The sequence below is a fragment of the Balaenoptera musculus genome, chromosome 7, assembly GCF_009873245.2.
Source record: "Balaenoptera musculus isolate JJ_BM4_2016_0621 chromosome 7, mBalMus1.pri.v3, whole genome shotgun sequence".
Lineage (NCBI taxonomy): Eukaryota > Metazoa > Chordata > Mammalia > Artiodactyla > Balaenopteridae > Balaenoptera > Balaenoptera musculus.
The window spans coordinates 41,906,925-41,927,533 of record NC_045791.1 but is presented as its reverse complement, the minus strand read 5'-3'; the positions used below and the strand labels follow the sequence as shown (position 1 = coordinate 41,927,533).

Here is a 20,609-nt window from a genome sequence, read left to right as displayed (position 1 = left end):
AGTTATGGAATAGGATGGTGCTGGAAATCCAAAAGTGGAAATAGGTCAATACGGAGGAGGGAAAAGGGAAAATACGGTGGAGATGTTTTCTGAAATTGCTGGCTGTACTTTTTGTCTAACATTGATCCTATTTAAGCCCCACTGTGCATAATCAAATAAGAGCTGTGTATGGCATTATTTTTATACTGTGCAGCTGCATGTGTATAGCTTAGAAGGACATTGCTGTCACATCATAAAATATGTCAACATTGCTTTCATCTTTTTAACATGGCAGCCTCTATTACAAAATAATATTGTTTCTAAAGGATTTTTAATTTAATTATATGTGGTATTTTCCCCTATCATTTTTAATATAGTTTCCATAGAATTATTAAATTAGTTCATGTCTTTATTATCTTTGCATTTCTAGCAGCAAGGACAGATTTATACATTTATTAGGTGCTTAGTAATCATTGATTTTGCTTTTGTAATTTTCCCTATCAGCATTTTTTCCTTCCCTAAATCCATCTCATCAGCATATAAACATGCTGTAGTATTCCTCCATCTTAATACAAAAACCTTTCAAGGTCCCACATCCACCTCAAGCTACAGTGCTCTTTCTCTACAGTTTTTTATAGCAAAACCCCTTCAAAGAGTTGTCCATATATGCTGCTTCTACATCCTCATTGCACTTTCTCTGCTTTACTTATCCTATTCAGTGCTTGTGTCCACACCACTCTGATGACAACATTCGTGTCATGGGCACCAGTGAAGTTTATCTAGCTAAATCCAACGGTCATTTCTCAGTCCTTAGTTTAAGTGTTTTCCCAGCAGCATTGTCACAGTCAATCATGTCATTTTTTTTTCTGAAACTTTTCACTTGGGTACTTTGCCAAAACCAAATTCTTGATTTCTTAACACTATCACTACCACCATCGCCAAACTTATTCCTCCCCAAGCCTTCTCCATCTCATCCATGTTGTTACTAATAAATGCTTTTAAGTGGCATTTTTTTCATCAAGTACATAGCAATTAATTGGATCTGAGCCTTACACCTCTCTTTCATCTGTATACCTCAAAAAATTTTATAAGCATAATTAACTAAAACTTCACAACATCCTTGTGAAGTAGATAATTATGGCATGGCAAACTGATGTACTAAGAGATTGCCTAAGGTATCTTATGCATGTATGCCAAAATTTTGAAAGTGGACCAGGGTAATGTAGTCCCTGTTGAAAGCATTAGACCAGATTTCTTTTTTATGATGAAATCATTCTAAGAATTCTCAGGAAAAGTAAAATAGCAGTAATGATTACTTAATATCCCTAAATATTCATAGCAAAGTTCTTTTAATAGAAAAGAGTAAAATATGTATTATCTGAAATCTAGTATTTATTAGTGATGGCAACTTTATTTGTTATATCTAATGAAATACATTTTTTTGATTGTATGTTGTTAGATTGCTTAATTGCTTCACCAAGTCTTCATGGCCATAATCTGAATTGGATCTTTGAAGGTTTGGAGTGGAATAGTTTCATTTAAGTCTTTTAGCTATGGTATATGAAACCTTTATAAAACTACGAGCTTTATGTTTGTCTTGATTGCTAGCCTGTTCAAGTAGCTTTTTCAAGGCAATCTTATCAGTGGCAAATTATTGGTTTGGCATTTGTTGACAAGACTGAGATGGACTCTAATTTAGATAAAAACTAAAATTTCCCCAAAATTTATATTCAAATAATGTATTTTAGTTTAGTTAATAGTAATTCCTAAAGGCTTTACCTCTCTATTGCTACAATTTGAGTTGAATTCCCTAAAAAACTTAGAGAAATAAAAATACAGCCAAAACAGCATATAATTTTCCTCAAATGAAGCCCTTCATTATATTACTTCATCCAAGTGATTAGTTCATTTTTGGATATTGTGTACATATTAGCCTCAAGAGTGTTTCAACACCTCTTGACAGGGCTACCACTTTCTTCCTCTACTGGATGCCCATTTATGGCTCTAAAGCAGAAACCCATGAAGAGGGAGTAAAGATTTTGAGAGGTGCTAATTAGTGTTGAAAGAATAGGGTGGTAAACTTTAGAAAAACACACAGCTTTATATATACTTAAATTAAAAAACAATTCACCAAGTTTAATAGCCAATTGTGCTTTGTTTGCGTGGTTTTTATTATCAGCAAAATTATAAAGTTGCCATCTGAGCTCTAGCTAAACTTCAGTGTAGTGAGGCTTATGTTAGTTGTCTAAAAATTTTGTAAGGTAACCTGTGGGAATTATAACTCTTCTAGAGAAGTTTCAATCACACAGAACAGTAAGGACAAGTGTTGCAAATGAAGGATATGATATATTTTGAGGGAATGACAGCTTTTTGTAGTAAGGATAGTGAAATTATTGATATATTTTAGTAATTTATGGAAATGTAATTTTATTTTATAAGAAATGTAAAATCACTGATAATACAAGAAGTGCTGTTTTATTTTATATTTATTTTGTATTGAAGTATAGTTGATTTACGATGTTGTGATAGTTTCTGGTGTACAGCAAAGTGTACATATAGATTCTTTTCCATTATAGGTTATTACAAGATATTGAGTATAGTTCCCTGTTCTATACAGAAGGACCTTATTTATCTATTTTACATATACTAGTGTGTATCTGTTAATCCCAAGCTCCTAATTTATCCCTCTCCCCTCTTTCTTGTTTGGTAACCGTAAGTTTGTTTTCTATGTCTATGGGTCTATTCCTGTTTTTCAAGTAAGTTCATTTGTATCATTTTTTTAGATTCCACTTATATAGATACATAAGTGATATCATACCATGTTTGTCTGACTTCACTTAGTATGATAGTCTCTAGGTCCATCCATGTTTCTGCAAATGGCAATATTTCATTCTTTTTTTTTAAATAAATAAATTTATTTATTTTTGGCTGCATTGGGTCTTTGTTGCTGCACGCGGGCTTTCTCTAGCTGCAGCGAGCAGGGGCTGCTCTTCGTTGTGGTGTGCAGGCTTCTCATTGCAGTGGCTTCTCTTGTTGCAGAGCACGGGCTCTAGGTGCGCAGGTTTCAGTAGCTGTGGCACATGGGCTGAGTAATTGTGGCTCGCAGGCTCTAGAGCACAGGCTCAGTATTTGTTGGGCATGGGCTTAGTTGCTCCGCGGCATGTGGGATCTTCCTGGACCAGGGCTCAAGCCTGTGTCCCCTGCATTGGCAGGCAGATTCTTAACCACTGTGCCACCAGGGAAGTCCCTATTTTATTCTTTTTTATGGGTGAGTAGTATTCTGTTGTACATATGTACCACATATTATTTATCTGTTCATCTATAGATGGACATATAGGTTGCTTCCATGTCTTGGCTATTGTAAATAGTGCTGCTATGGACATTGGGGTGCATGTATCTTTTCAAATTAGAGTTTTCTCCAAGAAGTACTTTTTAAAATGCCATCTGTTTATATTTGGTTTTACCAGAGTATGAAGTAGTTTAGCTGAAGAGAGTAGTAGTTCGGAAAGAGTGACAAAAAGTTAGAATCCTGGTAAATCATCTCTTTAAGAACTTAAAGAGATGTACAACTTTTTTGTTTCTGCTTTTGGTTTTCTTTAATACTTAAAGCAGTTCTCTTAAGGGGAAGCTCACTTTGTTTTAGGTTGTGATATGACAAAGTTTGGTGTTTTAAAATGAGAAACTATCATTTGTTTTATTTCTAGACTTCTCTTGGGAGGCTATAGTGTAATCACTTTTTAACTTCCTGGGTATCTCTAGTGTAGATAGTGGGCTCTGGTTATTTTCTAACAGCAGGTGTTGAATTACAGTCGTCCCTTGGTATCTGGGATGGATTAGATTAATTTGCATGGATTAATGTGCAGTGGCAGGAATCATTGGAACTCCGGCCTTCACAGCTTCTCTGAACATTAAGGGAAGATGCACATCTAATATTTTACTGAATACCCTGCTTAGACCTACAGGTGAAACTGAGGATAGAAAGCATTCAGTGAGTATTATGCACCAAAATACTGCTTGGAATTGGAACTATCCATTCAAGCTGTCTGTTTTCTTTCCTTCTATGTCTTCCTCCCATGAAATCAGAAAAACAACTTTTAGCCGGACACCAACATAGTCAACTGTTTGTATGGGTCAGGAAATGATTTCTATCACTTTAGAGCTTTGTTGCTTGTAGATAAAGTATCTAAATTGATTGGTGTTTTTATAATTTGACAAAACTGCTTAACCAAACTTCTATTAATGTTATATAAAGTCTTCTATTTATATGCCCACTCTAGACTAGACGGCAGGCTTCTTTCATACATACCGTATTACGTGCTTAGTTAAAACTCTTGTCTTGTTGTTAAAGCTTGCTCGTTTTTTTCTTAAAACATAATAAGAAAGGGAAAATAATTGTTGGCAAAAGAGGTTCCCAAGGATCAGAACTATTAAAATTGTTAATAAAATAAATTTCTTTTTCTTTTTTAAAAAAATTTATTTATTTATTTTTGGCTGTGTTGGGTCTTCTTTTCCATGCAAGGGCTTTCTCTAGTTGCGGCGAGCGGGGGCCACTCTTCATCGCGGTGCGCGGGCCTCTCACTATCGCGGCCTCTTTTGTTGCGGAGCACAAGCTCCAGACGCTCAGGCTCAGTAATTGTGGCTCATGGGCCCAGCTGCTCTGCGGCATGTGGGATCTTCCCAGACCAGGGCTCGAACCCGTGTCCCCTGCATTGGCAGGCAGATTCTCAACCACTGCGCCACCAGGGAAACCCCAAATTTCTTTTTTTTCTAAGTTCTGTTGAGGTTTTAGTCATAACAGTGCATGAATAATGAAGTAAACCACTTCTACCCAGCTGATTTAGATTTAAATTTAAAGAGATTTAAAACTCAGTTCTCCAAAATCTAAGACTATTTCCTCTTATAAGCACTATGGTACATTAAGAATTCTGCAATAAAGTAAACCTTCTTTTCCACCCAACATAAACTTGAAAGTTATTTGAAGATAAAATAATTTCCCTCCAAATTTGGAGCACTGTTCCTGAATGGAACATATTCTGCCCAACACAGTTGAGGGTTTTTTTCCCTATGTCTAAAACAAAACAGAGAAAATAAATTTTCAGATATTTTAGGAGGATCATTTACACTTTGATCTTAGTATAGTTTCAGAAATGCCTAGTTGTGCTAATATGGTAGTCACTAGCTACATGTGGATACTTAAATTTAAATTTAAATTAGTTAATATTTAAAAGTCAGTTCCTTAGTCACACTAACCATATTACAAGTACTCAGTAGCCACATTTGGCTATGGGCTAGGTATTGGACAGTGCAGATAGTAAACTTTTCCATTATTGCATTAAGTTCCATTGCACAGCTCTGTATGGAATAGAGTTGTCCCTTGATATCAGTGGGGGATTGATTCTAGGACCTGCCACAGGTACCAGAATCTGTAGATGCACAAGTGTCTTATATAAAGTGGCATAGTACAGTCAGGCTTCCCTTATCTGTGGGACCCACATCCCGTGGATATTGATATGTATTCCATTAGTGGTAGATCACATTTTTACCAGTTTCTGCAGTTTTATAGATTCCTATTATTTACAAGTATCCTTCCCCCCTAAAGTATTGCTTATCGAAGCATGTGATTTTTTTCCTACCAAGTAATTTCCCCAAGTAATAAAAATAATAATAAAAATAGACAGGTTTGAAATAGCTAGATGATGGTAGAAGCATGTTTAGATTTTTATAAAGTTCGTTATTAACCTTAAAAACTTATGCCAAATTGTGCATAGTTGTGATTCTCTAAAAAGAGAATGATAAAGACAGAATTTCCATGTCTACAGTCCAAGATTGCAACACTGAAATAGCCTACCAGTAGCATATGGTTTATGAGATTACTTTTCATATGTAAATTTTAGAGATAATTTTTATTGTATAACTACACCTTGAAATGAGCATAGAACACAGAGAAAACATTAAACTGATATATAAATTAATGATTAAATATTTTAGTGACTATTACTTTAAATGAATTTTAGGGTTAATTAGCATATATTTCCATGTCCAGATTGAATAGAGTGAGAAAAAGCCAGTAGATTTTTTATTCATTTATTCCTTTGAATCTTTTCAATAAGCTTGGTTGGTAGGGATAAATATCCTTACGTTGTATATATTGAAATGTATGTAAGGTTGTCAAGTGAAGGTAAAGTCTTGAGTATGCTAAAATTGATTAGATAAGGAAAGACTTCTTCCATTTGGGGGCAGAGGAAGAAGAAAAATAGAGATAGTTACATGCTAATAACTGGAAACATAGTAAATATAGTTGGTAAACTGGTAAATATAGTTGAGATTTTCTCTGTGCGTATTTACTAAGATGGTGTCTGGTAGGGGAAAAGTACATAACCAGTACATTAGTTGAATTATGTTTTCATAAAATGTAATATTACTTTTTATATGTCTAATTTGAATATATTTCCTAGTTTCAAGATGATTTTAAAGAATTACCTTTTCATTGTAAAAGCCACCCAGGATTTATATGAGAAGCCCTAAGATTTGTCTGACTTTAACCTCTAGTGTCGTTTTAATTTCATGTATTTTTTTTTCCTCACGCATTTGCAAATATCCAGTAAGTTATGTGTAAAAATTGCTACCATGATGAAGGAATGCCTTTACTAGGCTTTTATACTCTAAGGATTAGGGCTTTAAATCAAGTATGCGTTTTAAATTATAGATTTAGTCTTAATTATCTTGTTTTTGTCCGAGAAAATAAACAATAAAATGGAACATTTATCTTTTTATTCAGTTACTTATATTATTTGAATGTAACTATTTAAGAATATTTAATAGCTTTCTTAATTACAGAGTTTTATAGAAAGTATATTTGGTTCTTTCACAAGCCTTTTTATTGACTCTTTACCATCACAAGCCTGTTTTTTTTTGTATTGATTGAAGTTGAAAGCATAATGCTAGGAAGGAGTTCACTGAAGGCAGGTCTTTGGATACAGAGAGTAATGCGTTCCATCTATGTAGCCTTTTTCTGATCTGATTTGATATGGTGGGAACATAGATAATTTGGAGAGAATAAGTTTCTGGTCTTATATTCTTTTATCCCTCCATGCATCATTTAAAGCTAACACATTCTCCTCCTTAGAAATCTTTCCTCTTTTGCCTTCAGTGTATTTTCCATTTCTCTATTTCTTGGACTTAAAACATAACAAAACACCGTACAGTGTCACCTCTCTTGCTTCCCATGAGCCTTATTTATAGGTATCCCCCAAATTCTGTCGGACAGTCTTGTCTTTTCTTTATATTCATTCCCTTGGTAAACTCATCCACTCTCTTGGCTTGAATTGTACTTTTTATATGACTGATTTTTAAACCTTGGACTATTCTAAATCGCAATATCTACCCATTGTTGAGAAGTGTCTCCATTTGAATAGCCTATGGTAACACTGGGCTTACTTACTGTTCAAAATAAAAGTCACTCCACCCTACCACTACAGGTTTCTTTCATTGTGTCCCTGATAATCTTTCTCTGCTGTCCTCGTTCCTGTACTTAATTTATCATGAAGTCCTCTTGTTTCTCCATGTAAGATGTATCCTGGGTTTCCCATTCTCTCTGTACTCATCTTCACTATCCAGACCCTCATTGTATCACACCTGTTAACTCACTACACCCACTTTCACACCAACCCCGCTTTGCCTTTTTTTTTTTCTTGAGCTTCCCAAAATCTCCCTGCAGTGACTTTTTAAAATGTATACAAAGTTGTTATGGCATATTTTCCTTAAATAGAAATTGTAAGCATTTTTATTTATATATCCCTCTGGGCATAGTGCTGGATGCAGTAGGAAATCAGTAAGTAATTGTTCACGCATTCATTCAGCAGCTCTTTCTTGAGTAGTTGTTGGGTTCCAGCTGTTATACTAGTGCTCCAGTGATCTTCTCTCATGCAGCTTACAGCTGAAAACAGTCTCTGGTGAGAAGAGAAGGCTTCTCTGAGGAGGTGGCACTTGTTATCAGACCTGAATGAAATGAGAAAGCCAGTCCTGCAAAGATATGGGGAACAGTTGCTGCGGGCTGAGAGGACAGCAAATGTCAAGGCCCTGAAGAGGGACAAGTTTGGTATGTTTGGGGAGTATCAAAAAGGTCATTGTGACTGGAACATAGTAGAGAGAGAGTGACAGGAGATGTAGTCAGGAGACCAGGTGACAGAGGGACTAATAGGCCATGGTAGGTATTATGGATTTTATCCTAAGTGACGGAAAAGCCTTTGGACAGTTTTGAGTAAGGGAGTGTTGTGAGCTGATTTATTTGTTGCTAAGTTAAGAATAGAAGTAGGGAGACTATAATAGTAATATTGGAGAGCAATATCTTGAACTAGTGAGGTAAAAAGCAGTAATAAGTGTTTTGAATTAAGGATAGAATGAGGAAGAATGGTTGGCAGGATAGATTGGATGGGAGGTGTGAGATAAAAAAGGAACCAAGGAAAACTCAGTTCTGTGTGCTTGGACAAGTCATGTATCCTCTCCAACATCTATTTTCCTGAGTATATAATGAGAAATACCTCTTTCCCACTTCTTTGAAGGAATTGTTATGAGGATCTGATGAAATAACACGTGAAAGCTAATTATGAATCTTAAAACACCATTAACATTGTGTTACTTTTTAACACTAAACATTTAAAAGTTCACCTTAAATTAAATCATACCTTGTTAATTAAGAAGTTTCTAAAAGCTTAGATTTGACAGGAATAAGAACTCTAACCCATATATAGCTTAGGAAATAGTTGAACTTATAACTTCCCCTGGGTTTATAGTGTATAGTTCCTTTCCAATGATATTTTCAATCTTTAATAGTTTTGACACTGTTCATAAGGATTAGCATGAAGCAATTTCTCCTATTAATTGATAATAAGTAGATCATGTTCTGGCCATAGACTGCACTGCTAATCTAATCATAGAGAAAAAGGTAAACAATACCTGGCTGTCTTTTGTTTTGTTGTATATTTAAGACACTGTGATTCTCCTCTCGGTAAATATTTGAAAACAAATAAAACTAACCCAAATGACCTATAGTTTATTTACTAATATGTTATATTATGTTAACCCTGGGGTGTTGTTGATTATAACAAAACATAATTTACCATACTGTAATAAATAATGACCTATAAATAAACTCCAGGTGTTTTATGCTTATTTGTGTCATGCCAATTGTACTTTTCCTGACAATTTTAGATTAATTTAAGTATGACTTATGGCATCAAGAAAGACAAATATTCTAAACAAACTTTTTAGTCTCTGAAATTACTTACTCAAGTATGATTCAGCTGAATGCTATTTCTGTTTTCTTATTGCAGATTTCTCAACAGTGATGTCACAAGATTGACCACATTGATCACAGTAAGACTAAAATGATAATTAAGCTTTTAAGGATGTTTTGTTTTCTCTGAGAATGAGAATTAAGTTGGAAAATATTTATGATTTTAAATTGTTATTCTTTCTTTCGAGAGCCAAATGAATGTTTACATTTAATGATTCGCATCTCACACTCTAGTTATTTAAATACTTCTTTAAATGATTTTAAAACATTTTAAATGAAAATTACACTTAATTTATAACTGAAATTATATGCCTAATTATACTAACATATTTCAGTGTGAATCATAATCTGAACATCATCTTTTTTAGTTTTTGTTTTTATTAAAATATGGCATGAAACATTTAAGGTGACTTCACATTAGGAAAAAAATTACAAAAATAAAATTACTTGGGACTGTAATCGCATATTAAAGAAAGACTGTGAAAACAGCATTGAAAGGATTCTTAGACTTCTTGATTAAATTTTTCATTGATATTTAAATGATTTATAAACAGTCTTCCAAATATGGAGAGTTGTTGAAAAGGATAGTTTTCTTAAGAAACTGAACTTTTCTGCTTTAATTTTGTTTAAAGTGTTAATTTCTACTGTGTATAAGGAAATATGTTACTTAAAGAAAAACTTTATCCAAGGCCTTGATCTACATTATTAGAAAATTCGAACTATTAAAATCTGAATTGCAGTAATGAAATTTTACAGCATTTTTGAAAACCTCTTTTAAATAACAGAGGAAAAAAAGTGAGTAAATTATTTACTCAGTTAATCTGCTTCTTAAATCCCGTTTTAATTGTTCATTAGAAGCAGTAATTATCAGAAATGTTATTCCGTGTATATAAAATCTTAATGTTTTAACATTTTTTTGGAAAACTGGTACATTTGTTAAATTTAACATTTTTCAGAGAGGCCAGAAACAACTTTTATTTTATTTTTAAAGGCTTTATCATCATCGTTGAGTCTTCAGATGTTTGTGGCATGTTCATTTTCCTAAGGGGGCATTTTAGCTATCTCTGATTTGTTGCTCTTTGCTTGTTTGTTTTTTCTTAATCAGAACTTTATTGCCCTAACTGAATGGTTTACAACAAAATATTAACATATTTCTGTAGTAACCTTCTGTTTTGCATCTAATGTTTTGTAATCAAGGAAGTTAAAATTAGCATTGGATGAAAAAGGTGTTTTTTTTTAATTAAAAAATGCTAACTCTCAGTACATTTTTAGGGTAATATTAAGAGAACACTTAATTGCAACTGTTCTGAATTCAAGAATTTCAGGAAGAGGAGTGGTGTTCAATATTATCAAATGTTAAATAAGTTGAAAATTAAGAAGTATTCATTTGAGAGTTTCATAAGTGACTGATAATAGAAACCCTGTGTAATAATGTCTGGGTTGTGAGGCTTTCTCTAGCCCCTTGAGTCAAGAAGAGGGTAGATTTCATCATTGATTCAGGCTGAGGGTATTGAGAGAGTAGTTCAAGTGTTGACCATGGGACTGGAATAAAATGAGGCCAGGGAAGGGCTGATATATTCAGAGAAAATGGAGAAAGGACTAGTCAGAGGTAGATAAGCTGGTGAAATGAGATGATAAAGAACTAAAAGAGTAGAATGCTGTGGTTAGGAAGGGGCTATTATAGATTGTTTCAGAGCTGGAGCTGGAGTATTCATATATAATATACACCTTATATATTTTATTTCTTCAGAAATTTTCAGAACTCAGGAGAATTTCTGTTTTTACTCCTTATGTTACATTGCTCTGAAGTGTCAAGATCTTCTAAATGATCTCTTTTCTTCCTGGCCATCATCAATTCTATTGAAGCCTATATGTGATCCTCAGTTGAACTTTATTAAAGCGTTGCTCTGATTCTTTTATTTCTCTACCTGAAGATGTTTAGTGACTTTCCATTTCTTATAAGGTCAAATTCAGACTTTCTAACTTGGTATTCAAGACCCCTCCTCAGTTTGGCTCTAACATATTTCCCAGACAAATATCCTATTATTCAAGAAGAAGAACCTTACATTCTATACAACGTGAACTACATACTCCACCTTGAGTATACATTTTGTCTCCATACTTACATTCATGTCATTCCCTTTTCCTAGAATATTCTTTTTCCTTTTCAGGCTTTTTTTTCTCCTGATGAAATCAAACCTCCCTTCTAATGCCCTGTATACATGTAATCATCTCTTTGAGGCCTTCCCTAATCATCCTAATTGAAAGTGATTCTCCCTCCTTAGTAGTTTGGTAATGCTTAATTTTTATTACTCTTATGTAACTGATAACATATATTCCCTTGTACTCTGCATATTTTAATATGTATTTTCCAATTGTACTCAGCAAATGAGTATTTTGCAAATGTTTGCTAGTAATCATAAATACCCCAGAAAGAACTAAATTAATTAGTATCTTTAGTTTTCTTATATTAAAATTGAAACAAGGATATTAATACATGCATATCCAAAATTGAACCATAGGAAGCAGGGTAGTTAGGAAAGAGCATAGGTTTTAGAACCAGAGTGAGTTCAAGTACTGATGCCGCTGTATACTGTGTATATGACCTTTAGCAAGTCAGCCTCTTTGTGCCTCAGTATCTGCAGAAAATGATTTATGCATATATTTAAAAGGATTTTTATAAATATTAGTTACCTTTCTTCGCTCTTACTTGTTTAACGTTATGGTTTACTCCTTTATTGATATGAGACGGGTAGGGCATCAACTATAAAGATCAGGGATATATCCAGATTTACCTTAACTTACACATTGTGATCCTTTCATCTGTACGTTTTAATGTATGGATTTTTACTTTCTACATTACACATAGTAATGATAACTTTGTTGACTTACATAAGTTCCAGCAAGGAGGCTGATTAGATCTATTGATACAATGTGCTTTTTTGGGGGTGGGGAGAGTCAGACCTCACTAGAATACCAATATCTTAAAAGGCCAGAATGAACTTTAGAAAAGTTTAGGTTGTGCTACATTCCCCTTATATAACAGATGAGAAAACCAACATCCAGAGAATTTGAAGGGAAGTAACATGCATAATGGTTAAGAAGAGGAACTGGGTCAGAAAAACCTTTAAGTTTGTGCTGTAATATTTATATAGCTGTTTTGATCTTGAGTCAGTTTACATAGTCTAAGATCCAGTTTTTTTCTCTCTAAAGCAGAGTAATGTTTATACTTCAGGAGTGTTGTGAATATTAAATGAAAAAATGCTTATAATAAAAGTGCAGCACAGAGGCTGACATGGTGAATTCTGTTGACCCCTTGTCATAGTCATCATCATCTATCTGTAAAGTTACTTGCCCAAAGTCACATAGTGTGCGATCTTGATCCAAACCTGGTTTTGCTTTATTCTATTATAATTTTTACTTCTGTCTCGTGATCACCTCTTAATTGATTAAAAATCTCTGAATGGCATTTGTAGGAAGTATAATAAAATAACTCATAGACTTTTTTCTTCTCAAATCTCCCCAAATCCTCTATCTTCTCTGAGAGTATTCATGCAATTTTGCTTATGTGCGGTTTTGTTTATATGTAATTTTATTAATACAGGGGCTATATTTTATTTTAAATATTCTTATTTAACATTTTGCTTCATATTTAGTAACTTGTTACAAAGCAACTTTTAAAATAAAGTGGCTTTTCCTGTTTTTATTAAAATTTCTTTTTTTTTCCTTTGGTAATTTTATTGTGAATATTATTTAAATTTCATACAGATTTATCTCTACCAATAGAAATATTTAACTTAAAAATTCAAATTTGGAAGAAATTACTATATAATTTTACAGTGTACACACTATTAGAAATATTGGTGTTAGATAGTAAATTTTAAATGTCAGTTAGGTACCTACCACAGATAAGATATAAACAAGCATGGTAATGACTGATTCTTGTACCCTAATATCAATTTTCTCCGTCTACTAGTTTTGTTCCCAGCCTATCACTACCTGGAATAAAAATATCACTTTCAGTCTCTCTTACAGCTAAATGTGGTCATGTGGCTAAGTTTTGGCTAGAGATACATAAGCAGTAGTACTGTGTGCACCTTGCAGAAAGTATTGTTAAAGGAAGGGGAGCACACCCTATTTTTCCCCCTTCCTCCATGCTTCCTGAGATGTGGGCATGATAATTGGACAATGAGTGGAAACCACAAGCTAAGAACGGGCAAAGCAATAAGATGGAAAGTCCCTGATAACTTCAGGATGTTACCCTGCCTGCACTGAACTGTCTACTCTTTGACTTGACTGAGATAAACTTCTGTCTTGTAAGACACTTGAGTTTTGGCTTTCTGTCACTGGTGGCCAAAATTAATCCTGATTACATCAAGATAATTTTACAAAGTTTATGCCATTGTTTAAATGTCTTTGATTTGTTTACATTTCGTTTATTTTTCTTGGACTCTGTTGTCACTTTTTTGATGGCTTCAATTTTAGGAGGAGAATACAAAAGGGAATGATTCACTCACTCTGTCTAGGAGAGGAGACTAGGGAAATCTTTAAAGAGAGGGGAGACATTTAGGCTAGATTTTTGAGATATGAGTTAGAAGAGAATCCAGAAAGAAAATAGGCACATAGATTGGAAAGAATGTATGTTCAGGGACATGCAACTATTTTAGTTCAATATTGTTGAAATGTAAAATTTGAGGAAGTAAATGAGCCTAAAGGTCAGATCTTATAGGAATTTACAAACCAAGAAGTTTGGTAAGTGCTAAGTACCTAGCGAAGTTTCTTTTAATGTTAATAATTTTAATATTACTTATGGTTTTTCCATTAAATATTTTTAAAATAAATATATTTTTATACAAGCGTTTAGGAAGGAAGAACAAAACTATTATTTATTTATTCATGGATTAAGATATTAGGTGATTTCCATTTGAGCCTTTAACAATTTTAGAAGACATATTACATTTTACAGATGGCTAAACTGAGACTCAGAAGAGTCAAGTGTCTTTCCCAGTGTGGTAGTTAAGTCGTTATTTGGAAAGTACAAAAATCAACCATTTAAGAACAAGTCTGCTATGTGTTGTCTGACCTTTATTTTTCTACTTCTCTAATACCAAAAAGAGAGTTATAGTCAAATTTAAAATATCTTTGGTAAAATCTAATAACAGTGATCAAACCAGAAGTAAAAGTCTATATAAGAATTTCCATATTTTATGCCAATGACTACATCTAAAATATTAAATTTTAAAAATCTAATATCAAAGTTATAAACTAGTAAATATTTTGTTTTCTAGAGTCTGAATTGTGAAGAGTATCTTCAAAGTTAGTGTATAGCAGCCATTTAAATTACTTCATACAAATCAACTTTCCATTGCTATTCCTAAGTGTATATTTGGAGAAAAGAAACCTCCGTCTCCTATTGCACCTCACCAAAAAGTTGCTCTGTTTTAACATTAATGCAGCTAAAAGCATGCATGGTGTTCTTAGTATGAGTACCTATAGATAGAAATGACACCCTGCTGCAGAGACCCAACTGAACTTCTTTGAACAAGTAAAAGTATACAATGTTACACACTCATTTGATTTAAAGATTAGTTCTTATCTGAAAACTCTAAATGAGCTACTATTTAATAAATCTGCCTAAAAATATAAAATACAGTAACCTTAATATATCTTAGAAATAATTATAGAGGCATGAGAGAATATAAAAGAAAAACTAATTTTCTAATTTGGTTTGGTGTTTTTTAATTGTAATCAGCAAAGAGTCTAGCACCTAGACCACTAGGTAAGTATTTTATGAATTAAAGTGACTTGAAAGTTAATCTGGTTAATACATTATTCTTTTCCTCTCACACTTTCTGGAACAGCAATGCACACATCTGCTGTGAGATGTACATTCATTGAAATGTTAGTCAAGGAGTAGATAAAATACAAGTATAGTCTACAGAAACTGTTTTAGAGATGAGAAGAGGGTGTTATAGACAGAGTTATGGGATTATGTTATTTGACTCTTTCATTCTTTTTCTATAAATACACAAATGATAAACGGTGGAGGAGAAAATATTTTGATATAAATGGAAAAACTCTTATTGTATTGCATCAAAAGGGTACCTAAAATTAGCATGTCATAGATGTTTAAAAAAATCTAACTAATACAAATATTCCTGATGCTCTCCTTATGTGAGTATATTTTTAAAATATTTTAAAAACATTATATCAATAGGTACATTTCCATCATAATATAAGATACTATGTGTAAACTTTTCCATGTGCAAAGTATGCCATTTATTTTTATAATACTTGCAATTTTATTATCTGATTTTCTTTCTTCTCAGGAAAAAGTCCTCAACTTTAGTTCATAAAATTCATAATTATTGTCTCTTTATTGCCTTTACTAATGAATATTCCTGTGTGTCTTTTTTTACTCTATTTTGTTTCATATTTTCAGTGTCGATCGTACACACTTGGCACTAAACTCAAATATCACAGCTCCCTTCAAATGTTGCCTCTTCCATGAAACCTCTGCAGTTGGAATTACTCTCCCCATCATTTCTGCCTGTCTGGTATTTGTTATTTCTATCACAGCATTGTTCTTCAACAGTGGAGTCCTTGGACCTCCTGAGTATGTAGATATATTCTCTGTGGGGGAGAGAGAGAGTTTGCCATAAGAATTTACAAAGTTCAACATTAATGTAAAAGAAATATTCTTGGATCATCTGGGATGCTTACCTTATAAACAGTCACTGCCATCGACTTTCAGGGCTATGATTGTATTTAATTATGTCAGTTTAATAAGAAAAGAACAAAAATAGATTTGATATGTACAAATGGTTCATTTGTACCAAGTGAAGGCTAGGTGACGTCAGAGTGAACTAAATTGTAGCTTTGTAGTAGTTTGAGTAGAAAGAAATGGTGGAATATTAAATTGTTCAGCGAATGCTAGACCATAAGATACACATGCCAAACTCAAAGGTAACTGGAAAATAATGAGGAAATAGCAGTCAGTACCATATTCATGTTGAGTACAATGATTTTACTTTAGCAAAAACATCATATTGATAACAGTTAGAAATCCAATAACAATTAGAAAATCATATTGATAACAATCAGAAATTAGTTTTGTAGCTTTTATATGCACACTTTGTAAATTTGTTTCGATACTATTTTTGAATAAGATCTGGAAGCAAGAAGAAGAGTTTATCCTTATCCATAGTTTTACTTTTCTAGGTATTTCAGTAACATAATAATTTAATTAATGTGTCAACACGTGTCCACAATACATTTTTTTTCTCTCTTTATGAGGATTTATACATAACCTAAGTTTCAGAAACATTCTTATAGAGCCTTTATCTGCCATATGAGATGAGTTGTGTGTTTGGCTATTTCAACTATTAGATTGTAAAGTCCTTACAGTCTAGTAAAGCCATAGATTATGTTTTATTAATTCTTGCAGTCCCCTTAGAGTCTATTACAACGCCTTATCCCCAGTAGTAGCACAGCAGATATTTATGCAAAAAACTGGCCTATGCAAGTGTGCCTCTTAGTGTTGATAATCTGTTCAGTTGAACTAGAATGGATAAATATATAGAAAACAATATAGGCAATATACATTTTAACAATTTGAAATTCATATAAGTTAACAAATTCCTATTTTTAAATTAAATGTCCTGTAGGATTTTGGTCACTTACAGTGTTGTATGAATTGCTTTAATTAGATAATCAAAGGATCTGTAGGGTGCCAGTGGGAGAATGAAGGTTTCATGGCAGGCTAGAACTGAAGGTGGAGATGTAACAAGAGTGCTTCAGGGAGCATGACAGTGCATGATTGCAAAAACGTAGTTTTATATAGTTAGGGCAGCTTGAGAGCATCGGTTTCCCAGGGAAGAGGAGAGAAAAGAGAAGGGAATGGAGAGGGATATGGGAAGGTACTAAAGACACCATCTCCCTCCTTTTGGGTATTGGCCTGAAGCCACAGTGCCTAGGGAGTGTTCCCTTTAGCTTGGCCAGAAGTAAAACCGGCATAAATTTAAATCTTCTAGAATAATATGGCAACTACATTTTCTACTTTTCCGATCTGTTATGGTAGATTTTTTTGTATAACATTGACACAATACAGAGTTCAGTTGTCTTGCTAAATTCTTCAGGGTATTCCTATCTCTTATTTAAATTGAATTACCGGGACTTCCCTGGTGGCGCGTCATTTAAGAATATGCCTGCCAATGCAGGGGACACAGGTTCGAGCCCTGGTCCGGGAAGATCCCACATGCCACGGAGCAACTAAGCCCGTGCGCCACAACTACTGAGCCTGCGCTCTAGAGCCCCCGAGCCACAACTGCTGATCCCGCATGCCACAACTACTGAAGCCCGCGTGCCTGGAGCCTGTGCTCTGCAACAAGAGAAGCCACTGCAATGAGAAGAGTAGCCCCTGCTCGCCGCAACTAGAGAAAGCCCGCACACAGCAATGAAGACCCAATGCAGCCATAAACAAATAAATAAATAAAATAAACTTTCATAAAATTATTTAAAAAAAAAATTGAATTACCTAATTTTTAAATTACCTAAATCCCTAAATTTCAAAGCCATTCAGAGTTAACCTTGTTCTATCCATGTAACTTCATTTCCATCTATTTTTCCAACACAGTTTGTTTGCTAGTCAGGACAGTCTTATAGCCACAATGTGTAGTAATGATTTTGTCTACACGTCTTTTCCCGAACATCATTTCCTTTTCTTGAAGTGCTGTTACCTTTCTTTCTCCAATGCCAATTCATTCTTCCAGTGGTCTTGTAATCTTTTATGACAACTGTGACCTTCACTGAGCTCCCTTTCCTGTCAACATTTGATCTTTATTTCCTGCCCACAGACCTCTCTTTTAAATTTTAGACCCCCTATTTCCAGCTCTGTATGTGACATTGGTACCTGGCCATCCCGCAGGCACTAATTCAGGATGTCTAAAAGTTGAACTCATTCTCTTCCAATTTCCCAGAAACCTTTCCCTCTTTATGTATTCCCTGTATTGATCAGTGATATCAACATCTACTCAGCCATTCAAGCTAGAAATGTTAGTTAACTTCTTCAAAAACTCTCATCTAATCTGACATCAAATTCTGTTGATTCTCTACATGCAGTGTAGTAATAAGAGCTACTGTTTATGGAGTGCTTGCTCTGTGCCAGGTACTAATCTAAGCATTTGATCTGTGGTAACTCAATCTCCCTAATAACTTTATTTATCATTCATATTTTATGTAAGAAAACATGAATTTGCTAACAAAAGTACCCATGAAGCTGTCTTTCCAGCTTAAAAAAAGAAAAAAATTGAATATGATTGAGCCTAGTTTACAAGAAATAGTAAGGATAGAGGGACATATTAAATGACACCAGGGGCATAAAGTCAGGAAAGTCCAGACTGGGAAACTCTAAAAGACAGAAGATCTATTTTCTTCAACTGCAACTATTAATGGAAAAAAAGCCTGGCATGGGGATATGGTAGGAGCAGTTACAGATTAAAAGGGACTAGAGAGAAATAAATATCAGCCAGTTCTAACGTATGGATCATATATGAGTCCAGATTCAAACAATCGCTTTTAAAATATTATAAGACAAAGAAATGTGTACACTAAATACTTAATATTAAAGTATTGTTGATAGAAATTATCTTAGGTATGATAGTAGTATTGGGCTGTTTGTTCATGTAGCACAAGTCTGGGCCAAGAAGCATAAGCATCTTTGTCAAAGGTTGAGCTTGAGGAATAAAAGTGCATTCACCAATCACTTATTTTCTTTTTACTTGGCACCTCTGATGAAAGGGAATTTGCTAAAGGGGGTGACAAACATTTAGCCTGATGTCATTATTACAATTAAAATATAATTTCATGATTTTACTAACCATAATTCTCCTACAAAAAAAGATCACTATTGTGTCATACTTTCTCAATATTCAGTGTTTGTTTCACAGAGATATGGGCGGTTCAGTGGAATAAAAACTAACATTTCTAGAACCTCTATAAAAGTGATGACGGTGACGATGGTGGTGGTGGAGGTGATGATAGTCAACATTTAAGTGCTTAATTATGTACTAGGCACCCTTTTATGAGTTTATTGTTTTAACTTATTTCACCTTCCTAGCTTCATGAGGGAGGTATCCTCATTTTAGTTTTGAGAAAACTGAGTTATAGAGAGGTTAAGCAAGTTGCCCAGGGTCACATGGTTATTAATCAGTGAAGTTCAGGGTTCAAATCCGGACAGTTTGACATGGAGCCTGTGTCTTTACTATGCTACACTGCTTCTCTTTATTGCAATGGTGCCAGGTGCTATTAATATTTATCTCATTAATTTCGCTTATCTGGGAATGTCTTAATTTCTCATTCTTTTCCAGAGTATAGTTTTGCCAGATATAGAATCCTTGGTTAACAGTTGTTTTTCTTTTAGCACTTTAAATATGTCATCCCACTGCCTCTGGCCTCCATGCTTTCTGATAAGAAATTGGCTGTTAATTTTATTGAGGACTTTTTGTACATGACAAGTTGCTTCTCTCTTGCTGCTTTCAAGATTCTGTCTTTGTCTTTCAACAGGTTGACTATAATGTATCTTGGCATGATTCTCTATGAGTTTCTCCTACATGGAGTATATTGAGCTTGCTGGATGTGTAGATTCTCATTTTGTTCATACATCGTTTTCTGTGTTTCCTTTTGTTCTTTGTCCATGGTTTCTTTTAGCAATTTTAAACATATTTAAGACAGGGAATTTGTTGCCAGTAAACCTCCCCTACAAGAAATGAAAAAGGTAGTTCTTCAGGCTGAAATGAAAGGACACTAGACAGTAACTAAAAGCCATATGAAGAAATAAAGAACTCCAGTAAAGGTAACCACATAGGTAAATGGGTAAAGAACATAGTACTTCAAAGGAAAGAAGTTACTCAGCGTAACTAGAGTACAGAGAGCAAAGATTATGGTTTGAAATTAACAACCAGAAGATATAGAACATAGTAGAATAAGGTAAGGATTTTTTTCCTTTACCTTAAAATCAGTGAGAAATGTTTGACTACCAAATTTAAGAAATAGTTAAGAAATTATAAGCTTGAAATTCTGTGACCTGAAATTGTTCTTTACTTTATTATTTCAGCAGATGATAACTAAATGCCTACTGTGTTTGAGGGATGTGATTTTACCCTTTCCAAATGCAGTCATGGTTATATCAATTTTGTTAGCTCTGTTTGTGACCTGTTGCTTCTCAGTAAACAGGTGAACCCACACAGTGTTCAACGGTGACCATTAGAACAAACATATATTTGATCTGTTCTTATGATTTCTTTCACCTTTCAATTCCTGTCCTGTAAGGGAGAAT

The 20,609-nt window shown here is 33.9% G+C and overlaps 1 protein-coding gene across 1 annotated transcript in view; it reads left to right on the top strand.

Moving 5' to 3' along the window:
• The window catches only part of BAZ2B (bromodomain adjacent to zinc finger domain 2B), a 291,809-nt gene that overhangs the window by 79,503 nt on the left and 191,697 nt on the right, over positions 1-20,609 (top strand). The window contains 1 exon segment of the mRNA XM_036858503.1: positions 9,312-9,354. The gene's annotated coding sequence lies outside the window, so the exon portion shown is untranslated.